General features: G+C 41.6%; 1 protein-coding gene across 6 annotated transcripts in view; it reads right to left on the bottom strand.

Moving 5' to 3' along the window:
- The window catches only part of GAS2 (growth arrest specific 2), a 226,703-nt gene that overhangs the window by 207,736 nt on the left and 9,441 nt on the right, over nucleotides 1–9,526 (bottom strand). For 3 of the 6 annotated variants that reach the window (XM_019519475.1, XM_019519474.1, XM_019519477.1), the window contains exon 2: nucleotides 5,558–5,618. The exons of the other annotated variants lie outside the window; for them this stretch is intronic. The gene's annotated coding sequence lies outside the window, so the exon portion shown is untranslated. The remainder of the gene's footprint in view (nucleotides 1–5,557; nucleotides 5,619–9,526) is intronic. 6 annotated transcript variants of the gene reach the window in all.

The following is a 9,526-nucleotide window of genomic DNA, read 5'->3' as shown; positions in this document are numbered from 1 at the left end:
AAAAAAAAAAAAAAGTATCTCAATATACCATATAAAGACAAGACAAAGGAAAGGAGAAAGAAAAGGAGAAAGAGAAGAGAGGACAATGGAGAGGGGAGGAAAAGAGAAAGAAATAATTTGTAATGTTTTAAACTAGCTATTATTTTCAGATGCAAGATGTCAAACAAACAGATGCAACTCTAACACATGAAAACAACATATAAAATGAAATTCCTAATTTTGCAAATGGAGCATTTTGCTGGTGATTCACTCAAATAGATAATGTTCATTTTATTTGTACTCACCCAGCTACATGTTCCCAACACAATCAACTACTCTGCAAGGAATGATTAAAAGCAAATCAAAATAAGCATTTTTAGATACACAGTTAATAGTTATTGAAGGCCTGATCCAATGTCCATTACTTTGGATCAGGCCTAAGAATAAAATGAGTAAGAGGCTTTGCTAGTGCAATAAACCATTTTTAGCAATAAACAGCTATCAAGGATACCAAATGAAAACAATTTATTCCACAGCTGAAGAAATATAGAAAAAAATCCTTTAAATATGCTTAATGAATTGTGTTACAAAAATAGCATGGCAGCCTGAAGGAATTGTTTATTCACACAGCGAAGCTGTAGTCCAAGTTTGCCTTTTCCTAGACCTTGCAGAAATCCTCAGTTCTGACCTGTGAAAGCTACCTGTACGTCTTAACAAAATCTTCATTTTTTTCATTCTTTTTCCTAAATCGTGACAACAGTCAAAGGCATAAGGTGCCTATTGGAACTGTAGCTAGGGGGAAAAAAGGTCATCAAGGGACCTTTCCTTTCCCTGTGAAGATAGCAGGGTTCTTACCTAAAGCAGTATCATGTTAGGACTACTTTCCCCACTAGCATATGATGATGGTTCCCAAGGGAGCATGGTCAGGCCATGATACCTAAAAGTTAGGACTATGCTCAGATGTAACCTTTTTATTAAATTGAGGAAGATCAATTTACTATTCTGTGATACAACAGTTAAAATACACAAGGTGACAAAAGCAAAAGCAGTATTAATATATGCAGAGAGAACAAAAATGCTATAGAGTGACACAATCTTCTCTCAAAAATATGCTGTTATGTTTCATACACATCTGAATTTGGGATATCTTAATGCATGAATTAAAGCAATCCTCCCTCATGTAACCGTACCCTGGGTAACTATAACTCCTTTTTTAAGCCAAAACATCTGGTTAATCTCTTGCTTAACCCTCATCAATGAATGCAGTGCATCACTTCCCTCCTCATTCAAAATCCTGAGTTTCCAAAAGTTTTAGATTTCCTGAAATATTTAGAATAAATAGGCTCATACATTTCACCTTTCATTTGAAATATATTTCTATTGAAAAATGCCCAGCTTTTTTAGCTAATGAAACACAACAGAGAGTAGACTATCTTTGCTAGCAAAAATTTAAGTTTCTGAACCATTTTATCTTTTAGACACTAGTGGTAGCAAAAGATAAAAACCTCTCTGTACACCAAACTCCCCTGAAAAATCAAAGTAGTCTGAAATAAGTAAGATATGCACTTAAACTTTATCTATGCTCTAAACACTGAATTTGTAAAATGGCATCTTGGGTTTATATTTTTTTGGTTAAGTACATACAAGTCAAATCAGCTTGTTTTTTTTAAAGCAAAAAAAGAAAGAAAGAAAGAAAGCAGGAGATTTTTTTCAGGCTGTTAGCTCTACTAACTTAGCCTGGAATCTCCTCTCAAAATGGGTTCTTCTGGCTTAGACATCACCAGCAGTAAAGTCACAATGTATTTAAAGGTTCTCTGCATCACTCATCGCCATAGTATCTGAGGGCCTCAAAATGCTGCTGTAAGGTAGGAAAGAATTATTATCACCATTTTGGAGACAGAGAAATGAAGGCGCAGAGAAAGGTTAAACTACTTGTCAACATTTCCACAGGGAGTCTAAGGCAGAGTCAGGTTTAAACCCTTCTGTCTCACACTTCCTCTTTGGAAGTTAAGAAGGAGTAAAAAATTTCTCTCCAACAGTTAAGAATTCAGTTGATGATGTGCGAGCCAGAATTGAATCCAGCTCACTCTTCCATGGTTGTATAAGCACTTTAATTCTAGTGGTAAAAATAGGAAAAACTTATCTTACTTATTAAAGTGTATGATTTAGGATACCCAAGGAAAGTAAAATAGCTTTTGTATGGTCTTTTTATAGACTACCTTGATGTACACAGATATGCCTTTAGAATACAGTATCATTATTGTTTGTTCTTATTTTACTTCATTTATTCTTTCAATACATATACGCAAAACTATAATGGCAAGAAAACAGCATCACTGCTGTAGAAAAAAAGAAAATATATTACAGGACAGTTTTAGAATTTGCTTCTCAACATTTCCACAAGGAGCAAATTCCTTTTTAGGTTTTTATACATCTGGCCAACCAAAGCCATGGGCTGCTCTGTGATGTGCTGGTGCTAATGGGGCTGAACCCTGTCTATAACATCAAAACTGTGTCTGAGATACTGGTGGCTGTCTAGTACATTGTTGTCTCTTGCGGACTCTAGACAGGGTTGGAAGAGTTCTGACCACTGGAGTCTTATTTCACAGGGCTACCATCAGGGAACTTCTGCAAGAGAAACACACCACCTTCTGTGGAGCCTAACCCACTAGGATCAAGAATAGGACAGAAACTGCACATGCTCCCTTGACGCATATGGGCTTCAAGCACCAGAAGGCATGGAGCAAAGAATTCAGGCATTTGCAGTGCAATTTCAGTTCCATGCAGAAGTATAGAACTCTCTCCTAAATATGCCTTCTGCTAATCTGACTGCTGCTTTTCCAGACCCAGCAACAAAGAAAGAAGTGAGGAAGGCTCTAGGTTGACCACTTGATCCTGATGTTGTTGGTGGCTAGATAGGAGAGAACATAATTTTGGTCCTGAAGAATTTAGTGTGCATGCATGTAGAGGGATTTATGTGCAGCTTCCAGGTATCAGGAGGGAAAAGAGTCGCAGCTGAGGGAACTGTTCTGCGTGAAGCAGGGTTTAAGTAAGAAGACAGTTATTTCTTAAATGTGTGGTATGGGCAATTCTGAGCTGGAAAGATCCGAGAAGGGTTTGAACAGCTATAATCTGAAAAAGGGAAATACTAAAATAGGATCAAGTGCAGGGGGAATACAGACATTTGTAAACTGGTGGTATGTGCATGCAAATGAGGGGAATCTAGGATAAGAGCTATATTTTTTGGCTAGGGACAGACATTCAAAAAGCCTGAGCCTGATTTGATTCAATGTTTGCAGGTTAGTCTAACCTGGCTAAGCTAAATCAGCTTTGTAATTAGACAGACATCCCAGAAATGCAGACATATGCCTACAGTGGCTAAGGCTAGAAGCCGGAGGCACACTAGAGCAGCCCTCCCTTCCTTCCACAGTACTGAGCTGGGAGGGAGCATGGCCAGGCCCTGACAAGATGCGTCAATTAGTCCAGCAGGGAATTGATAACAGTTTTTATCACCCCTAACTTGGTGTTTATCATCCCATTAAGAAAACAACAGAGGGACATTACCAGCTACCAGCTGATTCAGCACCGACTGTAGCCAGTGTGTGGTCTGCTAGCTAATACACAGACACCTCCTCAGCAAGGCCAAGGGAAGTGGGGAATTCATGCTTAGCAGGGAGTGGTGAGGGGGGAGCAACCCACAGCCTGTGCCAGAGCAGCAGCCAGGGACCAGAGAGCATGCCAGGATGCCGGAGGAGTCTGGCTTATCTTAAAGCAGCAAGGGAGCTGGGACAGACATTGCATAAACTGGTTTGAGCCAAATCAGTTTAAGTCTGATACTACATTCAAGCAGGTTTATCTCAAACCAGTTTCAGCCATTTTCAAACTGGTTTATATGCACTGAACATCTGTCCTGTTACAGGTTTAAACCAGTTTCTGATCACTTAAACCGGTTTATGTGTAATGTCTGTCCCTAGCCCTAGAGAAGAGTTTGGGATGAAGAAAATACAGTGAAAAAGTCATATATTAATAAATATTCTAATCTCACCTTGCTTGGAAAATTTCACTGATTTCCTTCTTGATTCTCCACTGACCTGTCCTATATCACCCTGTGGTTTTCCAAACCACAGCATCTCTATATTTTACTTAGAAAAAGGAAATCAACCTAAAAGGAAAGGGCTGAAGACTGCAACCTGTATCTTCATTGATGACTCTTTTAAATGCCACCAGTAGACTTTCAATATAGTTGACTATGTGCTACTGAGGTGTCAGTATGGAATCAGAGCTGGTAAGTTCTTTATTGCTTTTCCAGCTGATACTGGCTTTTCACAAATGCAGTTCAAGAAGCTCTCCCAAAACTTAATTTAACCCTCCATAGAAACTGTGTGATAAACACACGATAGCTAACAGTTGAACAGTTTTCTTGGTTTATCTGTTAAAGTTTACTAGTCCACACATAATCCAGTACAGGTTTCTCTTGCTTTATGCAAGTTCCATATATGCGAATTCGCTCTTATGAGATGACCCTTTTTATACCAAAAAATTCTTATATGCAAGGTAAATTCAGTTTTATGTGATTGGTGTGGTGGAAGCCCACAATCAGCAGCTTTATGCGGTGTATTGTGGGAGTGACGTGCACCAAATATAGTCCTGTGTGGATCTGTGCTCCTCTCTCATTGTCTGCAATGTGTTTCTGTAGTTGCCATCTCCATTATGATAGTGCCCTGTGCTTGCGTGTACTGTCTGCTGTTGATGAGTACCAAAGTTGTCTTGTAGAAGTGGTAGAAATGAGTTTGGGGGTCAGTACAATTGAACTCTTGGAACGTATCCCTACTTGTTACATTGTAAAGTGGGTTCCCTTTATGCAAATGTGAATTACGCGCCGTTTTCCAGGAACACATACAGCATAAAGCAAGAGAAACCTGTATAGATGTTATTTGGCATTCATAGATGTTTAGCTCAGAAGGCAACTCAGTAGATCATCGAGTTCAACCCCCTGCCCCGGGTAGCTTCATGTATAATTTCATTACACATTCATTGGCTAGGATTTTCAAAGGACTGCAAGAGATTCAGACCTTAATCTAACCTCAAGTCAATGGAAACTGTTTTCTGAACTCCATGAGGCTCCATTAAAATGACACCCATAATCAAGACTGGATTCTTCACTCCCTATGTAACGCTCACATTATGATACCATCTATACACTTCACTACATATAAGCTGGGAGGTAGGAAAGCTTTAGCCTCAATTTACAGATGAAGAAGTAGCAAACAGAGAGATCAACTGACTTTTCACAGTCACAGAAGTAGTCTCTAAAAAGTCACTGGCTGGCACACTCACCTCTAAGCCATCTTTCCCCTCCTTCCAGTAAGGACTGCACAACCTACCCTTGAACTTACCAGTGAATATTTTTTTTCAAACACTGTTTTATCTCATCAGAAATACAAACAGTATAATATCAGGAGGTGTGGGGGGGAAGCTTTGAGCTCAGTCTACATAATCATACCAAATTTATCTTGTCACAGAATATCCCCTTTAATTAAACCCAGTACTGACATGCATAAGTACTTTAAAAACTTACCTTTAAAATGCCTTAATACTCTTCACGAAACAACTTCTCCCCTGCTCTTCTGAAAGCAATCCTACATTAGGACAGAACTTTATCCATTTTAACCTTCTGTTTTGTTGCAAGTCATATTTATGCAGGGTAGTCTTCCTCCCCTCCCCTCCCCTCCACCCCCCACTTGTCATTCTAAGGAGACATCTCAAATTCTTAGACTCATTGTCTAGGCAAAGAATTCAGTGCAGGCTAGTTTACAGTACACCTAATGACATGTAACAGTTTCAACAAGCTGGAAGGTTACACTCCTCCCTGTTTGCTTCCACCAGACAGTGAAGTTTTTATTTTGCTCTACAGAGGCACATTTAGTTTTCTGTGTATTGTAGCTCAGAACAGTATTTTGCCAGCAGTGTAATTTAAGCTACCTGTTCATGATTGTCAGTGAGCATCAGGTGTAAGCAAGGAGAATCAAATAAGCAATTTTCTGTCATTCTGGTGGCTTTTCATTTAAATTAATTACTATTACAAATGGAAGAAAGAATAATACACTGTGTGTTAAAAACATACATGGATGGAAAAGATAACTTAGCGGAAAGAAGAGGAATGATCCAGTGGAGCAGGCATTAGACTTTGGCTTTGAAGAGGTGGGCTCAGTTCCCTGCTTTGCCTGAACTTAAATCTGTTTTTTATCTGTAAAATGGGTATAACCGTAGTTTTTGACCTCAAAGTGGTATTATAAAGAGAAAAACATTAAAGCTGGATGCTCGTGTTAGTGTGGTAAAAGGGTCCATGAAAGTACCAAAGATAGCTTACCAGAGATCTAATAAGTCAATGTAGTTCCCTTTCATCTCTACCCATCCAGGTAAGTAATGACTTAAAAATATTACCAGCTGAAAGCTGTCCAGTGACATCTTTGACACCTAGGTCTGTGGTCTCAAAAAAATCCAGTAAGAATTGAGCAGGTCCACAAATCAAATTCTTGCACCATAAGTATAGGTGGTTCTTCTACTTTGAGATGAGACAGGCTACTGTATTCTCTCACATACCCTACCTTTTACCCAAAAAAAATATGGTTCACCCCCTAAAATTGGGGTGTAGGTCTTTAAGCAAGAAAGCTGATTTTTTTGCCTGGAATAGAAGCACCTCACTTTGGTCCCTGCTCCAAACCAACTGCCTGGCAGCAGTACTGACATTTCTATTCAGGCAGCTGAGGGACTCAATTGACCTAATGACTGATTGTTCTTTACTCCACAGGCATAATAATTGTCTGTCCTTTTTAATGGTCTTGATAGTCCAGTAATCAAGCTAACCTTTCTTCTGGCAATTTTCCTGTTTGTTACTGCTGGTCTTTCTCCCCCTAGTTCACAGCCTTGCCAACTTTTTATCTCTTCAAAATCTAGCAATGGACCCCCATCTTCAGCAATTGGAGTTACAGCTTTTGGTTGAGTAGGAGAGGGGAACTGAACAAGCTAAAGATTAGGCTCTGACCCTGCTCTATACAGCTGTCAAAAAATTGTTTTGCCTTCATTCTGCCTTCCCCAAAACAAGATACTTGTCTTATTTAGGGGCATATAGTATGCAAGAAAATATGGTAAAATGGCACCACAGGAAATCCTTCTCAGTAGCTTTCTATACACTGTTTGCTTTGTGTAGCAGAAGACTTCAGTATGCAAAGTGAGGAAGCCAGCACCTTGCACTGCATTTGCATTCAGTTACAAAGAGCAAGATTTAAAAAACATCTGTGACAAACGAAACATTTCCACAAGTGATATACTTCCTGAACAAAGAGTCTGATTCATAGATTGTAGAGTCAGAAGGGACCCCGAAGGATCATCGTGTCTGAACCCCTGCCCCAGGCAGGACAAGGACCGAGGTCAGATGACCCCAGCCAGGTGCCTATCTAGCCTCCTCTTGAAGACCTCCAAGTTAGGTGATGGCACCACCTCTCTTGGCAGCCCATTCTAGATTCTGGCCACCCTTACTGTGAAAAATTTCTTCCTAATATCTAACCGGAATCTACTCTCCACTAGTTTGTACCCATTACTCCTAGTTACTCCTAAGGGTGCCCTAGTAAATAGCGCATCTCCAACTCTCTGTTGTCCTCCCTTGATAAACATATAGGCTGCTACAAGGTCTCCCCTCAGATGTCTCTTATGAAGGCTGAAGAGATCTGGGCACAAAGGTCTCTTCAGTCTTACATGAGGAGGTGCAGAAGACTGGCCTGGTGAGCAGCAGCACAGAGCCACTATGTAGCCATTGCTGTAGTGCTTTGGCTGGTCTGTCTGGGGCAAGAACAGAAATTCAATTTGCAGGTAATCTTAGCTCACCCAGGGCTACTGGGAAGAGAAGAAAATCTGTATTTGTGCTATAATCCAGCAGCCCCCATGCTTTGCACAGTCAGCCTAGCTGTGTTGTTTGGGGACACTGTATCTTGACCCTGTTACAGGAGTTTATTTCACAACACTACATTCCGCCTTTATGTTAGTGGACTGAATTTCTCCCTGTACAAGACAAAAAACAGTACGCTGACTAGATGGCTGCAGCTGAATTCAGTAAACGTTCACATCATGCATAATAGTAGCTTCAGTCACTGGTAGCAGGGGCAGAAAATATCTTAGAAACAAGTAGCCAGAGCTTTCATCACAGGAACTTGAGCCTGCAACACTACACAAGGCACACTGGCTTTCACACAGGGGCATCAGCTGCAACTGCAGACAATCCCCTGCTGTCCTAGAAAGAAGGTAATGGTATTGGATAGCAGCCATTCTGGAAAGAGAGAAGACTGAGGATCAAAAGCCAGAACAGAACTCATGAGTACCTGGCAAGGGGCTGTGCTGGATCTCCCTGCTAGTTCTAATCACCTCAAGAAGTGAATGGAAAAGAATAAAACTGTTCTGGCCCTGCAACAGAGCTTGAATATAGTGTCTGGAGCGCTGACTGACTCATTTTGAAATAAGAATAAGATCTCTATTTAGGGTTCATTAAAGGATGTTGAATATGAAATACTTTTAATGGATCAAGTGGTTCATAACTAAGTTGCACCCAGAGGCCACGTCCACACAAGTATGAACGTTTGCTTCCCCGAGAACAACTAGCTGCAGCACACCGTACCGTACTTGTCCCCGGGGAACATCTCTGCTATGTGCCCTAGGCAGGTTACCCCAGGGGGGAGAGGAGGCACTGTGCTGGCCCCAGCAGCTTTACCTGGGGTCCTAGGAGCCTTCTAGGACTACAGCAGCAGCAATCCTGCTGTTAGGACCTTGGCCTGCAGCCAGAGCATAGCCCCAGACAGCCAGGCTCCAGTTATAAGTGGCACACGCTGCCCCCCACACAAGCCACACTGCTTTTTTGGGGCAGGTTTTCTTTGACCCCTGGATATCCAGGGCCAACTCCCTTCCTTGGTCCTGTGCTGCTCCCCTGCAGTGCAGAGAATGTCTAAGGCCAGAAAGTCTGCATGCATATTTGTGGAAACAAACACGGATCTGCATGCAATCACGAATCTCCACATGGAGCTGACTAATTAGTAGGCCTGTGCGAAGCAGCTAGTATTCACTTTGGATTTGAATTCAGCTGATTCGGGGGACAGTGATTCGATTTGGCGATTCGAATGACTGTCCCGATTCAATTTGGCCAAATCTGATTCGGAGATTGAGCTCCTGCTGAATCTCTGAATCAGCCAGGCCCATCCCCCGCCCACTCCCCTGACCCCACCCACCCCAGGTCCCAACACAAAAAAAGCCCTGAATCACCAGGTGCTGCTGGGCAAGGGGGTGATCCCCGCTGCCTGCCACTGCAGGGGGGCGATCCCCACTGTCACGCTGCATGGGGAACTCTGCACAAGCCCTCCGATTCCCCCTTCACTCCCCCGACCCCCCCACAGGTGCCTCGTCCAGGCCAGCTTCAGCCCTTTAAGAAGAAAAACAAAAAGAAAAACAAAACACAAAAGGCCTAGCATTAAACCATCCTTCAGACAAAGGTTCTGAGTACATA

This window comes from Gavialis gangeticus, unplaced genomic scaffold, assembly GCF_001723915.1.
Source record: "Gavialis gangeticus isolate Ggan-Ray unplaced genomic scaffold, GavGan_comp1, whole genome shotgun sequence".
NCBI classification, from domain to species: domain Eukaryota; kingdom Metazoa; phylum Chordata; order Crocodylia; family Gavialidae; genus Gavialis; species Gavialis gangeticus.
The sequence above is the reverse complement of the archived record's forward strand: the minus strand, read 5'-3'. Positions and strand labels throughout refer to the sequence as shown.